This window comes from Biomphalaria glabrata, chromosome 8, assembly GCF_947242115.1.
Source record: "Biomphalaria glabrata chromosome 8, xgBioGlab47.1, whole genome shotgun sequence".
In the NCBI taxonomy this organism is placed as follows: domain Eukaryota; kingdom Metazoa; phylum Mollusca; class Gastropoda; family Planorbidae; genus Biomphalaria; species Biomphalaria glabrata.
Window position 1 is genome coordinate 4386183 of NC_074718.1, and position 20951 is coordinate 4407133.

At 38.8% G+C, this 20951-nt stretch overlaps 1 protein-coding gene across 2 annotated transcripts in view; it reads right to left on the bottom strand.

Annotated features, from left to right (window-relative positions):
* The window catches only part of LOC106054706 (protocadherin-1-like), a 64547-nt gene extending 47116 nt beyond the window's left edge, over nucleotides 1-17431 (bottom strand). Inside the window, exon 1 of one of the 2 annotated variants that reach the window (XM_056039626.1) lies at nucleotides 17307-17431. The gene's annotated coding sequence lies outside the window, so the exon portion shown is untranslated. Of the gene's footprint in view, nucleotides 1-3590; nucleotides 3991-17306 lie in introns of those variants that run through there. The other variant, XM_013210692.2, reaches the window with a different exon arrangement.
* Nucleotides 17432-20951: the final 3520 nt, after the last annotated feature.

A 20951-nucleotide genomic window follows, 5' to 3' on the forward strand; every position in this document is an offset into this window, starting at 1 on the left:
AAGGAGAAGAGAAAGACAGAAGGAGAAGAGAAAGACAGAAGGAGAAGAGAAAGACAGAAGGAGAAGAGGAAGGCAGAAGGAGAAGAGGAAGGCAGAAGGAGAAGAGAAAGACAGAAGGAGAAGAGAAAGACAGAACGAGAAGAGAAAGACAGAAGGAGAAGAGAAAGACAGAAGGAGAAGAGAAAGATAGAAGGAGAAGAGAAAGATAGAAGGAGAAGAGAAAGATGGAGAACTCATATTGAACTGAATAAGGAAATAATGGTTAATTCAATGATTCCGACATTGTCAAGAATAAAGAGGCAATAAAGTCAGAAGGAAGGAGGGAGTGATTCACCAGAGTAAGGGATTCAAAGGGGAGGAGAACAATTGCCCATCGCCTTCATGGGAGGGACTCCCCTTTCCCTCTCCTGATCTCCTAGTATGAAATATATATGGGATGTTTTGCTAATGATACAGAGAGGGCCTTTATTTATATTTTTCTATATTTCTATTTAGTTTTATTAGTTTGCATACAGGCTTTTGCATACATTTAACGCCGTGTTTGGTTTTGCAAAGTGCATCTTTACACGGTTTTCTTGTCCTTAAGAAGGAATTTTATGATTTTACAATATTTCTTCAGTTTTGGTGCTAAAACAAATCGGCTCTCGACCAAGATCCTAGAACAAATTGCGGTCGAGAACACTTTGCATGGAGGAGGGGGGGGGGCTTGGGAGTCTAATAGATTCCTTCTTGTTGTTTTTTTACTTGGAAGGTAGGGGCGGTTAAATTTTAAAAAATAAGTTTTGTGTTTGTAGTTGGGCTACTTTGTAGGCGAAGTAAGGATCTTTTTCTTTCTAGATGCCTTTGGAAGTAACGGGAGCAGCTACATCTTATTGGCTTTGCTTATTATCTCAGGAAGATATAGGGTTTCTCCTGTGCCTAGTGAGTGTATAGGTTGGTACAGCTATGCATGTAGCTGTAAACAATTCACCCACAAACTACATGTCCATTCTCGGAAAATCACGTAACTGTTGCAAAATACTTAACATACAGAAAAAAAGTACCTTTAAATTTAATCATACAATAAATATCTCTTGGTTGTATAAATACAATTTCAAAATTATATGTATAGATAATATAAATATTTAACATCTCGAAACCTAGGAATACAAAAGTAAAACGACTAATAACAATAATGTATTTTTTAAAAAATACTGCAAATTATCTCCCCTATTTATGTCCTCATAGCCTATGGGCTAACCAGTAATTAATTTTTTCTTCCTTATTTTCAGTCTTTCGCAATCATGCATTCAAGAAGAAAAAAAAACAATATAAGAAATTTTAATTAAGAAATTGCTCATTAAAAATGTAGTAGTTTTTTTTTTTTCCTTTAACGAGAATCACGCAGATCTTCTCGAGCCTTTGTTCCATTATTGTTATGAGCAGAGACACACACATTCGCTTGCCACTAAACACGTAGGCCTACTACATTTGCTCGAATGCTCCTCCCCTGATTAAGCCTTGGAATACAGACCAGATTTCTGGATGAAAGCAATCGATAATTTCCCAGAAAAAGTCAACAAAGCCCCTAGGTTATCCGCTTTCAAGAGATTTGGAATCGCCAGGAAATGGGACGTCTAGTTCTGACATAAGAAAGGGAGATAATTGAGCTTGATTACGATATAAAGTAACGTTAACGTGTAAAACTATATTTTACACACCAAAAATAAACCCTTAAAAAGTAACTTAAATTGCATGATTCTGTGATCATTGGCAGGGTGAACCACAGTATCAAACATAATTAGATACTGTAAGCTGGGGGCGGACTGGGTATCAAAATCGGCCCTGGCGCTTCAATACAATTCAGCCTACAAATTGTTTGCCCCATGATGGGCATCCAATCACACCTGTCCTCAAAAGCATTGTGTATCGAAAGGAGTTAAGCCATATGAACTTATTATGAATAACTGATTAGATGATAAGCTCTTTACTGAATGACCAAAGTATAACACTTTGAATGGGGAATCCCCTAATGTGAAAAAAAAATGGTGCTACCATATACATTAACATATACATTGCCATTCATAGTCAAGGCATCTGAAGATCCCCAATTAACAAACATATTGTTTATGATTTACTTTCACGCCTCGATATTTCCTCAGACATATAAACTTTAATTTACAAATACAACACTTCATCCTCCATTATTTAACCTCCCATCTCACAAGGTCATGGAGTGCTTGGCTTGCGAACCTGGGGTTCTGGGTTCGAATCTCGGTGAAGACCCAAACGGGTACCTGATTATAGTAGGTCAAAGAAACAGATGACCTTAACATCATCTGCCCTATAGATCGCAAGATCTGAAAGGAGATCCTCACTTTACTGAAGTAGCGGGGTCAACTCGAGATCAGGCGACAACTCCAATGAACCAACAAGAATTCTTATGTGACTGGACATGTCATCTCTAGGACCTGGAACGTTGTTGTTGGTCCCTTTATAGGTTCATCCGAATATATTCACTATATATACACTAATGTGTCCTTTATAGGTTCATCCGAATATATTCACTATATATACACTAATGTCTATCACTATAAGAAATAAAGGCCTTAAGTTTCCTGTTTATCGTTAAGTCAAGTTTAGTGTGTATAAGGAATTGAAGTCTACTAGAAGCACTATATACGAATGTAGGGTATTTACTACAAAGCTTTAGATTAATATAAGACTTTAAAGTGTATAAGATGATTTTTTAAACCACAATGCTCAAAGTGTTGCTTGTAAAGAGAATATTATAAAAGCTTAATACAATTTAGTGGTATTCATGCGGCCCTAGTGCCCATATAGCCAGTCCGTCCGTCCGTAAAGCAACAAAGATGCATGTTGTTTATCCCCGGAAGTCCTTACTCAAGGATGCATGCTGGTCCCAAACCTAACTAAAATATCACGGCGATAGTTCTGTAGATACTTGATCAACGTCAATATTATTGATTAACAAACGCTACAGTTCAGTCCTAAGTCTACTGGTACGGCACCCTAGAATCCTTAGCAGGGGCCTCTTGTACACGTATGATGGGCAGAAGGGGACCAAAAAGAAATATACCTTTCGCGTGCCCAGCTCATGCGATGGGACGTTGGTGGGCGCCCATGTTCGCTACATCCAAAACGCTCTTTCCATATCGCGGTCACACTCCCTCATGCCGCCGACCATGTTCTCCGTTGCCTGCAACACTGCAGCACTCATGCCAGGGACCCGGGCCTCCGACCATGTTCTCCCCCCCCCCCCCCCCCCGCAGATGCCTCTTCTTAAGATACAGATGTCTATAACACTTTGTTTATTGTTAGTTTTGAATGTTCCTTAAGATTTGAACATTTGTTGCATCCGAGACCCCATTGGCTGCAGCACTGCCAGGGTATGGTTGCGGAAAGGGGCTCAAACCCGGGACCAGCGAAACCACAGTCCAGAGCGCATACCACAGACATGCAATTAGCATTAACGACTGGTGCAAAGATTTATTATCTAAAATTCTGGACTAATATATGAAAAAGCAAGTTCTGCAAATTAAGTTATTCTCTATTTTTTTATTATTTACAAGAAATATTTTGTTACTTACATAACTTTGATATCCGTGCATAGAAGATCTATTGAAATTATAGAAATCGGGTCGAATCAGATATATTCCAATTGAAGACAAGAATTACAAAGGATGACAGTATCGCTGTGCTTGCAATCAAAGGGATGTGTGTAATGTGTGATTCTGTGAGCTCTACTTACGTAAAAAGGTTACCGCGGGTCAAGGCCGAAAAAAAATAATAAAGGTCAACATTCGGCATAACGGGACGGAAGTACAGGGGACATAATTCTTATTAGACTAAATGAAGTTATCTCCCACGCTGAAAACACAAAACACATACACACATGTATAAAAGAAAAAAAAAGTTCGAATCTCGTGTTGGGCTTATTGTAGTTCCGGCACGTGCGAACACGTCTGCTTGTCGATGAAGCCCGAGAGAAGGAATTCCTTCCCCCTGAAATGAGAGAAAGGAGAGAGAGACACAGACGAACGGATGTGTTGTCCGGGGGCTGGGCTGTCTTGTCAAAAAAAAAAAAAAACATCGATGCACAATTTGCTTAATTGGCTTCTCCCCCCCCCCCCCCTCCTTGGAGACTGACTTTTGATAGGATAGGAAGAAACCCAAGACTGGGACTAATTTACTAGGACACGTCATCAGCGGTAGCAGACATCTTGTCACGATGCCGCGAAACGTTTCTGTCTTCCCGCCCCACCCCCTCAGGACATATTCCATTCATGCGTCACTAATTGTGTCCCCACAGTCCCCCCCCCTCCCCTTTTTTTTTCTCAAATTAGAGAGAGAGGAATGGAAGAAGAAAAAAATGTATATATGACCTTTTCACTTCTGCAGTGCTTGTATCACTCTTTTCTACTTTTTAGAAGCCCACTCTCTCCTTCTCTTTCTCTCTCTCCTTCACTCTACCATTCTCCTTCTTTTCCCTCCTTCCTTTCACCTCCCTCTCTTTCTCGTCCTCTCTTTTTCTTTCCTCTTTCACTCTTTCCTTCACGCTCTTTCCCCCCTCTCCCTTCCTCACTCGCTTCCATTCTTTCTTTCTATTGCCCTCTCTCTTTCTTTCCATTGCCCTCTCTCTTTCTTTCAATTGCCCTCTCTCTTTCAGTCTATTGCCCTCTCTCTTTCTTTCCATTGCCCTCTCTCTTACTTTCTATTGCCCTCTCTCTTTCTTTCCATTGCCCTCTCTCTTTCAGTCTATTGCCCTCTCTCTTTCTTTCTATTGCCCTCTCTCTTTCTTTCTATTGCCCTCTCTCTTTCTTTCCATTGCCCTCTCTCTTTCTTTCCATTGCCCTCTCTCTTTCTTTCTATTGCCCTCTCTCTTTCTTTCCATTGCTCTCTCTCTTTCTTTCTATTGCCCTCTCTCTTTCTTTCCATTGCCCTCTCTCTTTCTTTCTATTGCCCTCTCTCTTTCTTTCCATTGCCCTCTCTCTTTCAGTCTATTGCCCTCTCTCTTTCTTTCCATTGCCCTCTCTCTTTCAGTCTATTGCCCTCTCTCTTTCTTTCCATTGCCCTCTCTCTTTCTTTCTATTGCCCTCTCTCTTTCTTTCCATTGCCCTCTCTCTTTCTTTCCATTGCCCTCTCTCTTTCTTTCCATTGCCCTCTCTCTTTCTTTCCATTGCCCTCTCTCTTTCTTTCCATTGCCCTCTCTCTTTCTTTCCCCTTCACTCTTTCTTTCTTTCCCCTCCACTCTTTCATTCTTTCTCTTCCCTCTAAATCTCATATTTTTACGTATCTATTTCATTTCAGCTTCCTAGCAATAAAAAGAGGAAGAAGTTTGTGACTATTGACCTCACGTACATTTTCAAGCCCTAAATTCCTAACTACCCCAAGGGATCTCTGGTTACCAGCCACCCCGTTCCACAAAGAGGGCCGACACCAGTGTCCATGTTAGCTGGGGTGACGGTCCCTGCACGAAGCAGTGGCGGTTTACACATAGGAATACGACGCAATCTCCTCATGGTTAGCGCTGCCCTCAGCTATTTATAGCGAGTGGGGCCCAGGAACGAGGCGCGGTCCCTTTACTCGGTCTATGACCGTTACTGCTGGGGGCCCACTGACAGGACTTTGGGTGAAGAGCCTCATGCCCAGGCCTGTTCTTTGAATAAAAGCCTTTCTAACGATCAACTGGTTATTGGCGCCTTCAGCGACGATTCCCTATTGGACTTTATCAAAGGTTACCAGCTAGAGGTACTTATGCAAACCTGCAACATCATTGGAGAGTTCCTCAGTGGGCACTAGTAAATAGAGTCTACAGTTTCACCTTCACCTTGACCGATCCCTTAGTCCAATGGTTCTCAAATGCGAGAGGACCTTAAGGGATCCGCATAAAGATAAAAAAAAAAAAAAAAAAAACTGTATACAATTAGAATAATTTCTTCGCTAAAAGCCAGTTTGTTCAATCTGATAACTTTGATAATAATCAGCTCGCCCGTCACCACTGTTTGATATTTTTAGTACCTACTATTCTATGTCGACCTAAAGCAATGATATGAAGATATTCTTCAATTCATCGCCCCTTTGTGCGTGAACAAACTCAGATTCAAATGAAACAAACAAACTCAGATTCAAATGAAACATGAATCCATACTTATATAGCAGCAGCTTATTGAAATATCCACAAAAGGTCAACTGAATTTCTACTTCGAGAAAGGACTTTAAAAAAAAAAAAAAAAGCTGTTAAAAATAAATTCTTACACGCCCCTTGGGTGCCATTCGCCCTTAGGGAGGGGGGCGCTCTAGAAGTAGACTTTGTCCACACCTACAGTTGGACAAACAGTGTGTTAGTCAAACATTTAAGATAAGCCAAGACACTGACCACTTACATGCTTCTCCCCCCCCCCCCCCAACTTTCTTTATACACACACACACACACGTACACTCACAGCCCCTCACATATCGGATGGCTGCTGGTCCCCCAGTTGTAGACTTTCTACGCTCCTGTCCGTCTAAACAACCACGTCACGTCTGTTGTTGACTCTGTCACCTGTAAAGCGTCTGTCAATATTGTGTTGTCCTGTCAAACTCGGCCAGGCCGCTTATCCAGGCTTCTGTGTTATCTCCCCTTTCCTTCATACAGAGCCTGTAATATAGTCCAAGCTTTCTCTTCTTGTGACTATAGGAACAAACTTTAATGTAAATAAAATTATTGCCCTTGATTATAGCGTTACGTTCCAGGTCATTGTACATAAATAAAAAACACAAAAACTTGCTCTCTTTGTAGAATCTGTACAGAGAATATATACATTACTGTAGACTATTAAACATAACAATCAATGGACCTCATTCACCAATCGTAAACAAACAACATTTAGCCGCGTGGTTCTCTATCTCTTCTATACAAATTACGCAATCCATAAAGGAGGTCACGTGCTACGTAATTTTCATTATTTTATCAATATTGTCACGTGGCTAAATGTTGTTTGTTTACGATTGGTGAATGAGGTCCATTAACAGAGACTTGGTGTTGAGAAAAGTTGACATCGAAAACTCTCACATTTTTACCTCCCATCCTTTCAAGTACTTTCACAAAAACATACACAGCAATCAATGACGTAATATAAACATATTGGCATACTCTTCGAAGTCATAGACATTCGTCTAATTACTGTACAATGATTCGGATTTTCCTTCAAATTCTGAGGATACTTACAGTTATTATTTGTTTAGAGTTTGAAATTTCTTAGAGTTTTGTTTTACACTGTAACACTCTTCACTGTTTTTCATTATGAAATATACACTATATATAGACATTCCAAGGTCCAGGAAAGCGCCCCACAGAGGAAACTATACACTGAGCCTGCAGAGTGAGTCAAACCCAATTGCCGCCCAAGATTAACACACAGAGATGTCTGCAAGCGAGATATGAGAACCACTGGCAATAAATAAAGTATGTGGGAGGAGATAGCCCACGACTGGACAGTATGCCGAGAGCTAAAGAAACGAAGCTGCATCAGTCAAGAGAGAGAAAAAGAAAGCTGCCCTGTCAGCTAGCCCTAGGATAGATGCGTATACATGCACGAACTGTGGCAAACTCTGCCGCTCCAGAATTGGCTTGATCAGTCACTCCAGATTCTGCCCCGTCTCAAGACGAAACCAAAGTCAGTGACTCATCTGGGCGCATCCATTGTCTTCCGAGACAGAAGACATTCCAGCCATGTAATTATACAGCAGTATTGAAATTACAAAGAAAGCGAGATGAACAATGTAAAACTACAGATTGGCCAATCTTTTGATTTTCTTCTAAGAATATATTTATTCAGGAAAAAAAAATCTTTTTAGTTATAGTAGTACAGATTTCCATTTATTAAAAAAAAAAGCTTATTAAAAGAATACGCTTTCTCTGAAAATCTGAACCCAGAACCTTTGGCTCTAAAAGTCAACATTCAACGTAAATGCCAAACAGCCGATATGAATCTCTCAAATCGAGATTATAGAAAACCACTTTTAATAAAAAGGCGGTACTTCTGCAGATCTGCCATACTATTTTTCCATGTTCATATTCCTGACAATGTGATTCATGAATTATTCTAGCACATTGTGTTTGGAAACACTGTTTATAGTTTTGTTCTTGCTTCCGATTGAAGACCAAAAAAACTGCAGAAAGATCTCATTATTCTTGGTCTATGCATGGTTTATGCTAAATCTGGACAGCCCTTTGTTCTTCTATCCAAGCTCCTGCGTGTCTCACATACTAATCCAAAGATGAAAACAAAGCCTGCATAGGTGATAGCGAAACAAAGATGATTAATCTCACTACGCAACGCAACGCAGTTATTAGAACATCGATCTCATGTCTTCGAATAGTTTCAGCCGAGATTAAAATCTCAAAAGTTTTCGTTCGCGTTGAGTTGCCGGTGGGCGGGAAAAATGTTGTGTCTTCCCGGGAATAATTTCGCTCGTAAGAAGATTAGCTCACCACATTTGACTAGTTGATGGAAAATGTCCCCGAGAACAAATTGTGTGCGTGCGTGTTTGCGTGTGTGTATGTGTGCGTTTACAAAAAAAAAGGCGGGGCGGTGGTAGGAGTTTGGATCAGAGAGTAGTGTTTATACGCGCAGATCCGTTTTATAAATAGTCTTAAGACGATTTCTTTACTGCTTTTGGTCAGTGAAAGGAAAATGTACGCAAGTACTCATCCTGGTTGGTTTGGAAGAAGAGGGATTAGACCTTTGCACAAAAAAAAGCTTTCAATTGGACACACATTCCCACGAACTATTTTAGTCGGGGTAGTGTTCCGATAGTCTTTAGCCAAACAAACAGCGCGCAGTCTTTCGGAAATCTCCTATTCCCTATTTTTGTTTGCACGCGCGTGTGTTCCAAAAAATGAGAAATTTGATTCTATATTGTTATTTTAAAAGGGGCTGCTGTCGGGGCGCCTTTCACTCCACGACCCTGCCGCTGAGTGAATGCATTGAAGTTGAAGGATGACAGGGCGTTTGAAGCCCCCATTTCACCTTCAGGGCGGCGGGGTTAACAGGCGAGAGGAATGGGACACGTGACAAAGCAGAAGCGATGAGAACAGTCGAGTGACCAAGTACATAAATAATCAAACTTAGTTTTATCATTCTAAACATGTCAGTCCGTTCACTAATGGCCGAAATGAACATTTTAAAAATTAGAATTCGATGCAGAACTAGGAGCGTGTCACGGCAACTAGCAGGGGCGGACTGAATGTCAAAATACAGTACAAGCCATAAATTGTATATCATATGATGGGCCTCCAATTATAGGCCCATATCTATCTGTTCTCAAAATCACGATGTTATTATTGTATAATTTATCGATAACTGTACGATTGCACTATATCTTTATAAGAAATGTAGGCTTAATGTTGCTTTTTAATCGCTATGTTTATAGACCCTAAAAAGATGAAGCCTACTAATATCACTGTCAACGAATTCGGGCTATTACATTATTTTTGAAAATGTGTTATACTAAATTAGTATTACACCGTAGTCTGTAAAAGATGTTTTTAACATGACGCTCATAAAGCCCCCTATTTATATGAGAATATTATAAAATTTAATGCGTACCATAATGATATTCATGAGGCCCTTTAGGCCTATTTGAGTACCGGCCCACCGGGCATTTGCCCGAATGCCCATATAGCCAGTCCGCCCCTGGCAACTAGGAAGAGTATGATTCCAACGTTTATGAAAAAAAAAAAAAAGAGGTTTAAAGCTCTGACCATATTTAGCAGACTAAAAGATATGACCTACTTAAAGGTTTGAGACCATTACTTCCGGATCGATTGTTTTCCCCTGTCGATACCGGAAGCGGGACGACAGCAGATGTCATAGTCCGTAGTTAAAAAGACTAAAACGAAAGAATAAACTCAACATTTAATTTTTACTAAAATTTTGTTTATCGGAGAATTTCGTAATAAACTAATCAATGTCAAGGCCGCTAACCTGAACTCCCTTGTTGCCAACTAAAATTAAAATAAAAAAATAAAAAGAATTGAGCTCTAGTTTTAAAACAATCTCAACGCGAGGCAGTTGATCTTCGAATCAATTCCCCTCTATACCGCTAGATTGTTTCTATTTTTTATTTATTCTCAAAGGCGCCCTAAAGATCACGAAATGAAAAATAGCAGTCTTGACCTAGATTCCATTTTGTTTTTTAATTTTCACGTAGACTTTATCTTTTCAAATTCATAGCCTCACAACCTTATTCTTGTATTGCGTGGTTCGAATCTCCGCACGTACCCACAATATACGTAGGCTTATCTTTTCAAATTCCTAGCCCCATCTGGTTTTGGGTTAATCCTTGACTTCACAACCTTATTCTTGTATTGCCTGGTTCGAATCTCCGCACGTACCCACAATATGAGGTAGACTCATGTGTTGGGAATATTTTTAGGTCTCACGGCTTTTATCTCACTGGTTGTTTTTTTTTTTTTGTTGTTTTTTTTAGATATAAAAACTTAAATACATATATAAAAACAGAATAAATCAAGACTATTGTTAGTTAGGAATGATGTGTGTGTAGCTATACCACTTATAAACAACTTATAAAAATTAGAGAAAAAGGGGGGGGGGGAAATCTCCATAACATTCAGGTTTAAGTTTAAGTACCACTACTGTTTAAGAGTTGGAGCGGTGGCTGAGGGGTTAAGCGCATGGCTTCCGAAACGGAGGGTCCCGGGTTCGAATACTGGTGAAGACTGGTATTTATAATTTCGCAATCTTTAGGGCGCATTTGAGTCCACCCAGCTCTAATGGTTAACTGACATTAGTTGGGTAAAAGTTGGTCGTTGTGCTGGCCACATGACACCCTCGTTATGGAGTGTGTGTGTGAGTGTTTGTGTGTTTCTATGTTGACTGTGGGAATATATTAGTGATTGGTTGTGAATGATGTATATATTAAAGATTTATATAATGACAGTAATATCCCACAGAAAAAAAACATCTCCATGCAATGCCATCAATGGGGAACTTAGCAGAAGTTTGAACATTGAGCAGAAGTCAGAACACTCAGCAGAAGTTTGAACATTGAGCAGAAGTCAAAATACTCAGCAGAAGTTAAAACATTCAGCAGAAGTCAGAATACTCAGGAGAAGTCGGAATGTTTAAAAAAAAACAACAATAATTTCCACTTTGTGACATATTATTTTGACATTAATCTGAAAACATGGAGATGGGGGCGGATGTTGTGACTAAATCAGACAAAAAAATAAAAAGTAAAAGAAAAAGTTGCATTTAAACATGGCCATTGCATCCTAAGACTGAGATCGTAAGACATGCGCTAGGGACTGTCGTCTTATGGTCTTGGGTTCGAATCCTGCTCTTCGGGATATCTGGACTCATCTCATCTCTGACTGTGGTCTCTCGTGGGGCTTCCAGGCATATCGGTTCTGGGGAAAGTCTCCCCGACTGTTCCTACGCCCTTCTTCTTGGCACCTGCTTCCAAATCGCGACACGGTGTGTTCCTGGGCAGTTCCCTCTTCCCCTTTCTTTGGGAGTTCCAGGTGGGGCTTGGGCTTGGATTTTGATTTTGATTTTAGGCACATCGGCAACAATTTAGGCCATGTCGTGCCTTGGCCTGGTGGGGCTTGGCTGGTAATGTTGGATGCAGGTCTGCGAACATCTCAAACGTCTCTGAAGGATGTCTACGTGCTCCAGCGTTGGTCTTTGCCAAAGTTTCTCTGGCTATAAATGTAGAGATTGTCCTCCCCTAGAGGTTGAAGATCATAGAAAGCACCTCTTCCAGACACTCAAGCCAAAGGATAACATCAAGCTGACACGCTGGAACGAATTTGTAAATATGAAATAATTCTCACACCAGTTAGGTCACATGTTAAGACCATAGACACATTTATGAGCACCACAAACAAACAAGATAGGCAGCACTCTACAAACATGGTGAACTGAAGAAGAAAACATGATTGTAGCATTCAGGAAATGGACGCTGTATATGGAAGATTTTCATGGCGTGAAACTATAAAAAGCTTGTTTTAAACTCTCCCGTCTGTATCACGAACTAATTGAAATACAGAGAAAGTAGAATTTCACTCTATGACTTACAACTTATTAAAAAAAACAAATGTGCAGTTAACTAACGGCAATAAAGGAGCCTTGATACGAAGATCAACCGCCACACGATGAGGATATTTATTTCTGTTTAGTTGGCAGCTGTAAAGCGTCCTTGACACTGTTTACTTCATGGCGGGAAATCTCATCTAGGTTCACGTGCTATCGAATCAAATGTTTAACAATAAGAAACTAAGGACATCAACTGTTTGACCAGTCGACCAGTCGACCTCTTTCAAACGAGAAGTTGCATCACCATCCGAGACAGAGATATGTTTCTGAGGGGAAAAACGTATTGAAAGAATTGAAGCAAAATGTATTTTCAAACATGGCGGGGGAAAAAAAAGCTATAAATAGCTAGTTTTGGTGTAACTGGTGAACAAAATACAGGAAGTGTTGATAAGCTAGGTTATTTTTGTCTTCAAAGTAATATGAAAATGTTGGTAACCTATGTTATATTTTGTCTTCAAAGAAATTTGAAAATGTTGGTAACCTATGTTATTTTTGTCTTCAAAGTAATATGAAAATGTTGGTAACCTACGTTATATTTTGTCTTCAAAGAAATATGAAAATGTTGGTAACCTACGTTATATTTTGTCTTTAAAGAAATATGAAAATGTTGGTACACAGCCGTATCACATTTTCAAAGCTCTTCCGTTCTGTAGCAGTAATTAATTTTAATATAAGATAGAATTAGACTTATCGTCTGTAACTTACAACTTATCTTATCTTATCTTATCTTATCTAATACAAACATTGCTTCTGTTTTGTTGTTTGTAAAATGTTTTACATGTTTCGGATGTTCCTTCAGAGTTGAAGATAGTTTACTTCCTAGTCCAAACCTCCCGCAGGACGACGGGGGATGGGAGCGGGCAGGGTTTGAACCCTCGACCGTCGATAAATCTGAACGACAGTCCAGCGCGCAAACCGCACGACCAGGCAGCCATTACTTCTGTATAATCTAAGTTACTTCCAAAAAAAAAAAGTTGATTACGTCCTACGCGTCATGCATCTAGTCATGCATGTTAACCAATGACTTAAATTCTGCCAAGTCATTGGTTTCCCTGGCTGGCTCAGGCAACCCATTCCATGCTCTAATAGCACTAGGGAAGAAGGAGCATTAGTACAACTTATTTATAAACAAATGGGCAACTAACTAGCGGTAATAAAAGAGATCTCACCTTACAAAAAAATACAGTCGCTACTTTAAAAAAGATGATTACGTCTTACGTGTGTTCCTAGGGTATCTAGTCATGTATGTTAATCAATGACTTCCCCTCTGCAAAGTCACTGGTTTTCCTGGCTGATTCAGGCAGCCCATTCCATCCTCTAATAGCACTAGGGAAGAAGGAGTATTTGTGTAAATTTGTCCTAGCATACGGAACAAGGGACATTCATTTGGGGGCCCGGGGGATCTTTAAAATTTGGACCGCCTTCCTCCACCCTGTGTGGGCCCAGACTGGGAAATACGACGTAGGGGGCCCACTCAGGTAATTGATTATTTCTTTTTGTATTACATTTCGCGGATGTGGTGCCTTGTCAAAAACAAACATAATTTATCTCATTGAGCACTTTTACATTGTTTAAACATATATATATTATTATAATTGTTATCATTATAAAAATCTAATACCTATACGTTAGAATGTATGGATGCGTTGAACTGACTATTTTAGAGTTAACTTCCTTTAATACATTTCAGACTACCATAATTAAGATTTACATCGATGCGGTATTGATAAAATTATGATCCATGATGGACCCGACCGTACCACTCTTGGAACGCTTTTATTTATTATTGTTAGTTTGGAACTATTACTAATTAATCACTTGATTGATTTAAAATAGTTGATACAATTGTACCAGATATAATTTTCTTTTTAAATTATTTTTAAAAATATTTTAATTGTTTGACATCTAGATTAGACATCTAGATACAACTGTTAACTTGTGCTAAAGCCTACTTAAAACCTACGACATACACATCTAACATCGACTTATAGGGTGTCAACCCATACTGTAAATATGAATATATTTAAAGATGAACACCAAGAAAAACACAAACATATATCACATATAGCACAAGAAACCTCAACTTTTCCCTACTTCTAACAGCAGATATTAAAGCAATAAATTCAAGGACACATTCATAAACCTACACAGTAAACATATCCCACCAAAAGCTAGAGAGATTAGTTATAGACTTATCTTTGGGATGACACCTATGGTTAGAAGACGGGCAAATGACCGTGAATGTATATTATGCCACCTTGAAAATGCTGATAACGAAAAACACATGTATTTGGAATGTCCATTATTCCTTCAAGTTAGAAGTACTGTAATGGACCTATTGGAAGCAAACTGTGGCAATTATGTAAATGTTAACTTGTCTATTATTTTAAACAAGCTGCCAAAACTAAAAAATAAAATGATACATAACTTTAACTTGATTATTGTTTCCGAATACAGGAATCTTGTTTGGGCTACCTGGCTCAAATGTCTACATAATAATAAGGTGTTTGATCCTAATCACTTGGAATTAACATTTAGAAAAATAATGGACTTTAGGGTAGAGAATTATCTAGTTTGATTTTCATATACCTGTATAATGCTCATGCAGTTTTTCAGAAATAGGGTGTTGGGGGTCAGGGATATCTGATATTGTGTTGATTGTTCTGGAGTAGAGTATATTTGTATCATTTTTCTGTCTTTAGTGGGTTCATTGGTTAGGTAGTATGTCTTTGATATTAAATAATATTTCTATTACTGTTATTATATTTTTAGGTTAATCACTTTTCAATTGTTTATGATTTAATACTTGTGAATTATGATAACTTACAAATAAAAACATATTAAAAAAAAAAAAAAAAAAAAAGCCCACAAAAGAGGCAAGATGGCCCATAAAAGAGGCATATAAAGCCCAAAAAAGAGGCAAAGGAAAGAGGCATAAAGCCCAAGGATTCCTATGATGATAAAGCTAAAACTGAATAGCGCAAATTCTGAGGTTTCCTTTAAAAAAAAATAAAAAAAAAAATAATATACTTTTTAATATGCTAATCCTTATATTATTATTCTGTCTCTGATGTGTTAAATAGTTATGTAGTATGTCTTTGCTATTAAATAATATTTTCATTACTATTAAAAAAAAAAAAAAAAAAAAAAAAAAAAGATCATGTTATCGGCGCAATTTTAATAACTTATTTGTTGAAACAGATACAGAACGGGTCATAATTCATTGTGCATATATCTGTCTTTTCTTTTCTGTCATTTGGGGCCCCAATTACCCAAGGGCTGGCCCTGAAGAGAGCGATAACGTGTGAAAATATATAGACCATATTCGTATTTATTTTTTCAGAAAATATGCGGCATATTGAGGACCATCCAATTGATATCCCAGAATCACTCATATTAGTTTCTATAAAGAAATTTACAAATCACAAGACAATCACACCGCAGCTCTGACTCACTCATCACCAACTAGAAAAAATACAAAAATTTCACCTGTTATTACTTCCCTTGGGTCTAGGACAACTAAGATATTTTTATGATTAAAAAAAAAATAATAACGGTGTTTATATATTGCTATGTGAATGTATTCCTATGATGATATAACTAACACTGAATAGCGCAAATTCTGAGGTTTCCTTTGTAATGAATACCTGAATGGAAAGTTAGTTTGTGGGATACCTGTATGTATATTTTAGTATTACAATAGTGGTTTTCACATTGCAAATGTATTTGACTTTATGGAATTATTTACATAAAATAAATGTTTGTCTTGTATAGGGATGCATTTCTATGTGCTCTTGGGTAGTTACTTAATGTGTTGGACTGCGCCCTCAGAAGACCTTGACATCTTGTTTTGTAGCCCTTAGGATTATGTACAAGATAATTGTGTGCATATATCCATGTTTGTTTAAATGGGTGCGGTCATGCATGTATTGGTGTGTATTTAATTTTATTCTTGGTTAGTTAATAGGTTACTTGGTTAGTTAGTTGTTGATTCGCTAATCCTTGTATCATTTTTCTGTCTCTGATGGTTTCAATATTTACTTAGTACCGTATATCTTTGCTTTAGAAGCAACATTTTTATCATTATTATTATAATTTTGTAAGTTAAGGGTTTGACCAAATGAAGGCGTTACATGGCAAAGAATTGTTTTGTTTTTTTTTTTATTTCCCATGGTGTGAGATTTATAATCCAGGTTGGAGTGGCTCTTGGTGTGCTTTATTTGTACTGGGGACTATTTAACAAAAAGAAAAATAAATAAAATTACTCACAGATACTATATTTTATCTTTTCAGTCGGTGGTGATTCTAACAGAACTCACAGGACCTCTCGGTGTCAGCTGGAGATTAGTTGTTAATCAATCTTAGATTATATCTAGTCCTCTTAGTTCCTCATGAACTCACTACAATGCTGTGTGGCCTCAATCTTGGGTTGAAGACAAGTTAACATCTGGAAACCGGAACCAGTTTGTCAACTTGTGGAGGTTTATCTACTAGTGATTTGGGAAAGCGGTCATAGTAATAGAGTTCAGCCTGTATACAATGGCGTGGGACTTATGACTGAGTGATGTACACGAACAGTTTTTTTGTGTTGATTAGCCCACCTTGTGGTACAATACAACAGTTTTAGAAATTCAAACGCACCAACAAAAAACATTTATTTTTCTTGGAACCTCTGGGCTTCGATAGGAAATAAGGACAGATCCTTCCGAAAGAATCCCAGTATCTTCGTTCGCCTACAACACAGGACAATGGACAACCCAGTGATGGTCAAGTTTGGACAGTTCATGAACAATTTAACGTGAACTGTTGTGTAAACCGTAAACTTATGTTAGTGTCTTATGTGTTGTTGGCAAGGTCATCTCTTCAGTACTGAATTTAAAAAACAAACGATTAGAGCTACTAGATTCAACGTAAGGAAGGCTAAATCCTATAATAGTGCTCCAAATAAATTAATCTTAATGGTATCGTTATAATGGGCATTATTTGCTTGTATAACCTATATTTAAAACAAAGATCAAATGTGGAGGTATTTCAAACATGTATGTAGTGCGACAATAATGAGATTTCAGACATGTATTAATCACATTCTGCATGATTATTTCGAAAAAAAACAAAACACAATCGCATAGGCATCTAGAAAGAGGCTAGGGTAGATCTAGAACGAGGCCTCAATCACTAGTGAGAACTAGATTTACTTACGATGTATAAGATCCCCAGGAATTAGAACTCTGATGAGATATTTGGTTTACTACCGCAGTGGCAGTGTACACTGCCAGGTTGCATTCTGTGTACAGGATCGTCTCCTGGGTCATTGTTTGCAGATCTAACCCGTCCTCCCGCTGACATCTGCTGGGCCCGCTGACAGAACGACCCCGTCAGGCGCCGCCCCCTTATTGGTGGGGGGTGGGGGGTGGGAGAAGACGAGAGAGCTGAAGTGTCCGCGCGTGTTTTGAGTTTTGTTTTTCGGTGGAGGGTGAAAGTGGCGAAGAGAGAGAGAGAGGAGAGAGAGAGAGAGATGGCATACTACTTTACAGAAATGGGGGTGGGGGGGGGGTGATTATGGGCAGAAAGCATCGGCGGATGGTTGCAGTTGACAGCGGTGTCAGTGACACGCTTGATTCTTCGTGTATAGTGGGGCGGAAAAGTTTAAGGGCGCTTGGTCTAGAGTGGCGTAAGGGAAAAAAAAGTGGGGGGGGGGGCGCCAATGGACAAGACTGGTGTTGATGTTCCTAATGTCAAATTAATTCCGTGTCTCCCTGGACGAGTATGTTTGGGCGCCCCCTGCGCACGTGACATAATTGCGCTTGAGCTACGCCATCTGTGAAAGTAGCCCCCCCCCCACCCCGACCAAAAGCTTCTTACAACTGAGCCTGCTACTCACAGACACGACCAAAAAATCATGTCTCAAAACATTTTAAGGGGGCCCATCATTGGGGGGGGGGGGGCAATGACAAAGAATCACACGTCATCCGAACGGATTTCAAAAACTTTCTGATTGTCAAAGCTCCTTAGTCATCACCCAGAACAGGGGTGTCCTTAGCAGTGCACCGGGCCCTGGGTGAGCGTCTTGTGCGGGGCCCTGAGACGTAAGGGTACACTATATATAGGCCTACCGTACCACACGCTAACGGGCTTATCCAACGCCGTCACAATAACAATGCAGTATGCCCGCCTGGCCCGCCTCTAACGCTGTGTGCATTATATATTGTATTGTAATTGTTCTGCATAAAAGACTTTTCTTTCAAGTTAACAAAGTTTAAAAAAAAAATACTCCCATGGCCGCACGATGTCTATGCATAGTAGCCTATAAAACAGTTAGACTGAAGAAATCAATCCAAAGAGTTCATTTATACATCGACGTCTAATCGGATTTTATTAGGAAAATGTGTAGTGATCAAGTTTGTGACAATAAAATCTCCGATCGCGGGGCCCCCCTCAGGCGCGGGGCATGGGGCCCTCCCTATAGATTAATAGTCCCAAGCAATAGCTTGTGTTGCCTAAAAGTAAATTCGGCCATGGTGTTGGCTGAGTGAAAGTAGAGCGACAATCATGGTGTCGAGATGACTGCGGTTCCAATCCTATGTATTTCAAATGTATTATGTACATACCGTCTCAATCTTTACCCCATCCCAAGCCGGATTATCTTATCTTATAAAATACACACGTTACATTAAAAAAAAAAGAAGATGATTACGTTCTACGCGTCATGCATTCAGTCATGCTTGTTAACCAATGACTTAAATTCTGCCAAGTCACTGGTTTTCCTGGCTAGCTCAGGCAACCCATTCCATGCTCTAATAGCACTAGGGAAGAAGGAGTATTTGTACAAATTTGTCCTAGCGTATGGGACGAGGAGGCTACGAGCAAGAATTTTTTTGTGGAGGTCCCCACCATCGTTCGGCTTCAATACATAACGAGATGTTATTAACAAATCTAAAAATATGTCGAGAAAGAAATTCAATCCCATTTTCTTTCTATTACAAAGCTTCTATTTGCTCTTTGTCTGTCTCTCCAAAAAGTTTGTACACGTTATTTCTCCGACACCCAATCTCGGATCAGACTGACATTTCGAACAATTATTTCTTTTACATCACAATACACAAATCAATAAAAAAAAATTAATTAAGTATTACCTATTGGTAATAAATTATTTTGTCAAACAAGGGAAAGAAATAGCGCTTCACTGAAGTGGTAGTATAAGCTGAATTAGTCCCCTTTGCATTAGGTTGTCGTCTGAGGCTTAGTGAACACAAACATGAATTGGTAGAAAACATAAGGACAGAGGAAGATTATCGTAAACGACCACCGTCGGACATTGGCTATGCTTGTCCTGGATGTTTCAAAATATGTATGTCACAGCTGGGATTGCGTAGCCACGGGAAAGACTACGTTCCTAATTAATCTTCGGACTCGAAGATAAGCCTTATTATTATTATTAGCAGAAAGATTGAATGTGAAAATTTTAGTCAAATTGTAAAAAACCAAGTGTGAGTTGAATAGTCAACGAAAATATATGAAGAAAGTTAACATATTTCTATTGCCATAAACTGGAGCTAAATCAAAACTGAATTCATCAACATCAAATAAAAAGCAATATATGTGTGTATTTACTTTTATTCCCGGTTAGCTATTTATTAGTTGTTGATATGCTATTCTTATATCATATATGTGGCTCTGAATAATTCATCACATCTGATTTCAGTATCTATTTGGTATGTGGGTGTGGCCATGCATGTGTTAGTGTGTACGTGTTGGTGTGTATTGGCTTTTAATTTTTGCTTGGTTATCCTTTAGTTGTTGATATGCTAATCCTTGTATCATTTTTCTGTCTCCGACGGTTTCGATAGTTATGCAGTAATGCTATGTTATTAAAAAGTATTTTCATTACTATTATTATAGTTTTTGTAAAGTAATTAAGTGTATGTTAATCATGTTTCAAATTTTCTTTTTAATTCTTTATTAATTAATGTTTGTGAAATGTGAGAACTTACAAAATAAAACTAAATAAAAAATTAAATAAATAAATAAAAAGCCCACAAAAGAGGCTGGAGGGCCCCCCCAAAAAAGGCATATTATGCCCCCAAAAAAGAGGCAAAGAATAAGAGGCCTAAGGCCCAAGGATTCCTATGATGACAAAGCTATAAGTGAATAGCGTAAATTCAGAGGTTTCCTTAAAAAAAAAAAACAAAAAAAAACGCTTATGCTCCTATATCTGCGACTATGACTTAGTAATTGATGAGCTCGAGCGGGTGTATTACAGTGAACAGTGTATTAGATCATGAACTATATACAACTTCTCAATAACCTCGACTGCTCAGCAGTATTCTAGGGTCCGGACGTCGATGCGTTAACCTGTTTGTCCCGTGTGTTAGTGCTTCCATGGGGACGGCTGCCTTCGGAAGAATCCCTGTTTCATCGTTTGGCACGTGAGGACATGTATGATACATGTGTTCGTACATGTGTCTACAACAGAGAGCACTAGCCAGGATGTCTACAGCCGGAAAATAGGACAATCAAATGAACTATGAACAATTTCTGAGGTAGAATATTACTTGTCGTGAGAGACCATGAAATGTGTTTACTTTAAACTGAATAAACAAAAAAGATGTGCATGTACATGGCGTTGATTAGCCCACTTTGTTGTACATAAAAACAGTTTTAGGAATTCAAATTCACCAACAAAAACATTTATATTTCTTGGAACCTCTGGGCTTCCATATGAAATAAGGACAGATCCTTCCGAAAGAATCCCAAATAACTTCGTTCGTCTACAACAGAAGACAATGGACAACACAGTGTTCGTCAAGTTTGGACAGTTTATGAACAATTTAAACGTGAACTGTT